Here is a 5,000-nt window from a genome sequence, read left to right on the forward strand (position 1 = left end):
AGCCAACTTATATCCATTATAAACATAGCCAACCTATACCCATCATAAACACAGCCAACCTATACCTATTATAAACATAGCCAACCTATACCCATTATAAACACAGCCAACCTATACCCATTATAAACATAGCCAACCTATACCTATTATAAACATAGCCAACCTATACCCATTATAAACATACCCAACCTATACCCTTTTTAAACATAGCCAACCTATACACAATATAAACATAGTCAACCTATACCCATTATAAACATAGCCAACCTATACCCATTATAAACATAGCCAACCTGTACCCATTATAAACACAGCCAACCTATACCCATTATAAACATAGCCAACCTATACCCATTATAAACATAGCCAATCAATACCAGTGCTACGTTGTTGATGCATTCTAACATTCAGGTTTAGGAAGCTAGAGCATCGCTGCTTGCGGCGAAGGTCGAGGTGATGGCGGTTCGAAATCTGCCACCGGCGAGTTGAACCAAGGGCATGGTTCATTACATTCCACGCTACAATGTCCTCTGTAAGGGACACCGTGCTAGCCTCGTGATAGGGGGGGTGGGGGAGTTTGTGACGTTTGATTAAATGAGGTTATACAAGTCCCAGAGTTCGGTACCATTTCCCCTTCTTTATATATTCCTTTTTATTCCTTTCTTATGCACCTTCTTTATTACGTTTCTTCATGTGTTTCCATCTTGCATCCATTTCTCTTCACGTCTCTTCTGTTTCTTTCATAATTCATCACTTCTGCTCCTTACAAAGGCAAAGGATTACAAAGGCGGAGCATGCCGACAGGAGACCTTTTGGTCCATAACTAGGTCGGTTACGAAAAAAATGTATAAATGATAAAAAAAATAGATAAAATAAAATAAGAAATATAATGATATGAATAATAATGAATAAAATAAATAATACATAGGTATAGTTAAATGATAAACAAACAGGTAAATAGTAAATAATAATAAACTGACAAATAAATAATAATAAATGGAAACCAAGCAAATAATAAATAAACGGACAAATAATAACAAAGATATAATCAAATAATGTAAAATAAATGGCAGTCATTACAACTCCTTTTTTGTGTTTCGAACTTTAATCTACGGCCAACTGATGTTCCGCAAAACAGAACCATTTACATATAATCCCTCTACACATTTAGTATTCCTATATATATATAGTTTTATAGACCAGCGCTCCCCAGTGTGTATAGAATATATTATAGCCACGAGCAGGTAGTTCTGATTAGAGATAGAGGAGTTATAGATAATTAAGTCTCCTGATCCTTCTGTATGTATAGCGATTTTCTCTCGCTCTCTCTGTCTCTCCCTCTCTTCTCTCTCTCTTCTCTCTTCTCTCTCTCTTCTCTCTCACTATCTTTCTTTCTCTCTTTTTTTTTTTTTTTTTTTTTGTCTGATGGTATGTACAAAGACAATAGGACAAATAAATTCTCATTATTTAATGTAAGTTTAGGTGTACTAGAACCTAGCATAGCGAAGCATGGTCGAGCTAAACCATTATTTCCAACGCAAAGACATTCATCAGGATGGAAGCAAATTAAGACACAGCATTGGAATGATTCATAAGTTTACTTGGCAGTAATACCACAGGTATGGTTTCCAACACAGAGAGGTTTATGGCTATGGAATGAAATGAAGACACACTATTGGATGGTTTATGTGTTTACTTAGTAGTAATACCACGTGAACAAGAGAGATTTGACGTTTATCTTCAGCAACCATAAGGACACAGCGCAATACTCTTGTCTCAGGTTCATTCCTCGGCAGCTGTACATTCATATTGAATATCTCCTTTACGTCTTTTTATTTTTTTTATTTTAACTATATTGATATTTTCCTATTGTTTTTTATTTTTATTTATTTTTTAGGAACAAAAATGCGTTAGTATTTTTGTTTTAATTATTGTGTTTTATTAATTTATTTAATCAGATAAAGAATTAAACTAATCCCATTCTATATATATATATATACATATATTATATATATATATATATATATATATCTATATCTATATATCTATATATGTATATATATACATATATATATATATATACATATATATATATATATATATATGTACACACACACACACACACACACACACACACACACACACACACACACACACACACACACACACACACACACACACACACACACACACACACACACACACACACACACACACACACACACACACACACACAATCATATCATACCTCACTTAACGGCTGTGCAATCTATGTATATTTTCTATAGCAGAAGGCAGACAATTTTATTCAGTACACGTTTTTTAGGATTAAAACCCTCTCCACTTAATCCTTCGAATCTGTGTCGTAACTTTTTTTTTCTAGGGAATTTTATTTATCTGAAAAATGGCCACTGAGAGAGGGATATATATATATATATATATATATATATATATATATATATATATATATAATATATATATATATATATATTGCTTCATTATGTGTTCTATAGCTCTATGTACTTCATTGTGTTGTATAGCTATATGTTCTATTCATTGTGTTGTATAGTTATATGTTCTTTTCATTATGAGTCCAGACTACTTTATTCATTTGAAAGGGACTATTAGGTGTAAGGGTCTTGGGTTGAATACATCAGAATACAATAGACCATTTTGTCGTCGTCAATGGCGGCCATTTTCTTTGTATTAAATAGTCTAAACATTTCATAAAACATTATTGACATTTCTCGTGCTCTAGTGCTGCGGTTGTAAATAAAAATATAATTATTTTTTCTTAAATCTAGCCATACTGGCGTGGAGATGGCGGCTTTTTGACCTTTTGGCGTAAAACTTGGCGTTTTTCTCGCCATTAAAGCCAAGACTTCCAATTAACTCTACGAGTAGTTGAATTCAACCAAGGCGTAGTTCTACGAGTAAATAGAATTAAAGTAGAACGATTGATGAGTTGTTGAGAAAAATGGACAAAATGTGGATGGAGAGGTACAAGAATATTAAAAACAATTGGAACAATAGATCAAGTCAATTGAAATGGAAATGGAAATAAAAATGGGCATTTTTGGATCTGGAAAACAATAACCAATTATTTTGCAAACGGATTTATGTTTTGGTATTTTTGTAACTATTTTAGTCCCCTGTACAATATGTATATACATATACATATACATATACATACATATATATATATATATATATATATATATATATATATCTATATATATATATATGTAGATATATATATGTATATATATATATATATATATATATATATATATATGTTGATGCTTGTGTACATACATATACATAAACTTGTTCGTTTCTTAACATAAGTTTGATCTTGTTTAATTTTACATTTGTCTGTTTGTCTGTATGTTTGTTTACTCACTTTCTCTCTCCCCTTTTATGCCTCCTTCGGCGTTTCTCCGTTTTCTCTCCGTTTTCTCCCCGTTTTCTCCCCTCTGTGACGTCACCACTCATCAGACCGGCCTCGTCCACCCTTCGCCATATTTGGTTACACAGACGCAGTTCCCCTTCTTCTTCTTCTTCCTCCTTCTCCTCCTCCTCCTCCTCCTCCTCGTCTTCCTCCTCGTCTTCCTCCTCTTCCTCGTCTTCGCCCTCGTCCTTCTCCTCTTCGTCCTCGTCTTCGTCATTCATCTCTTCTTCTTCCTCCTCCTCCTCCTCCTCCTCCTCCTCCACCTACGTATCCTCTTCGCCCTCGTCCTCCTCCTCGCCGTCGTCTTCCTCCTCGTCCTCCTCCTCTTCCTACTCGTCTTCTTCCAAATCGTCCTCGTCTTCCTCATCCTACTCTTCCTCCTCCTGCTCCTCCTTGCCCTCCTCCTCCTTGTCCTCCTCCTCCTCGTCCTCCTCCTCCTCGTCCTCCTCCTCCTCCTCCTCCTCCTCCTCGTCCTCCTCCTCGTCCTCCTCCTCCTTGTCCTCTTCCTTCCCCTCGTCGTCTGCCTTCTCCTCGTCTTCGTCTTCCTTCTCCTCCTCCTCCTCCTCCTCCTCCTCCTTGTCCTCCTACTCCTCCTCCTCCTCCTCTTCCTCCTTGTCCTCCTCCTCCTCGTCCTCCTCCTCCCCTTCATTCTTCTCCTCGTCTTCCTCATCCTTTTCCTTCCCCTTCCCCTTCCCCTTATCTTCCTTCTCTTCCTTCTCCTTCTGCTCCTCCTCCTCCTCCTCCTCCTCCTCCTCCTCCTCCTCCTCCTCATTCTTCTCCTACTTCATCTCCTCGTCCTCTTTCTCTTCTTTCTTCTCCACTTTCTCGTCCCTCTCCTCCTCCTCCTCCTCCTCCTCCTCCTCCTCCTCATTCTTCTCCTACTTCATCTCCTCGTCCTCTTTCTCCTCTTTCTTCTCCACCTTCTCGTCCTTCTCCTCCTCCTCCTCCATTTTCTTATTCATCCTCTTCGTCCTTTTATCCTCTTTCCTCATCATCTCCTCCTCCTTCTTCCTCCTTTTCCGTTTCTCCTACTCGCTCTTCCTCTTCCTCTTCTTTAACATTTTCTTCCCCTTTCCTTCTTCTTCTTCCTCTCTTTCGTCGTCTTCTTTTTCATCTTTAATATCTTCTTCTGCCCTGTCAGCCGTCAGGACTCCAAGCCACACACTCCCTGTACTCCCAATTCTAGCCCCAATCTACTCCCATAACTACTACAAATCTACTCCCAAATCTACTCCCAGATCTACTCCCAAATATACACCCAGATCTATTCCCTAAATCTACTCCCAGATCTACTCCCAAGTCTACTCCCAAAATCTATTCCAAGTCTACTCCCAATTCTACTCCCAGATCTACTCCCAGATCTACTCCCAAAATGCACTCCCAGATCTATTCCAAGTATAATCCCTAATCTACCCCCAGATCTAGCCCCAAATCTCCTCCCATAATCTACTCCCAAATCTACTCCCAGACCTACTCCCATTTTACCTTTAACTTGACCATCTACTCCAATAAAGAACTCTCTAACTACAAACTTTATATGTTCACTCCC

This window comes from Oratosquilla oratoria, chromosome 26 (genome assembly GCF_046742065.1).
Source record: "Oratosquilla oratoria isolate Oo_2021 chromosome 26, ASM4674206v1, whole genome shotgun sequence".
Taxonomy (NCBI): Eukaryota; Metazoa; Arthropoda; class Malacostraca; order Stomatopoda; family Squillidae; genus Oratosquilla; species Oratosquilla oratoria.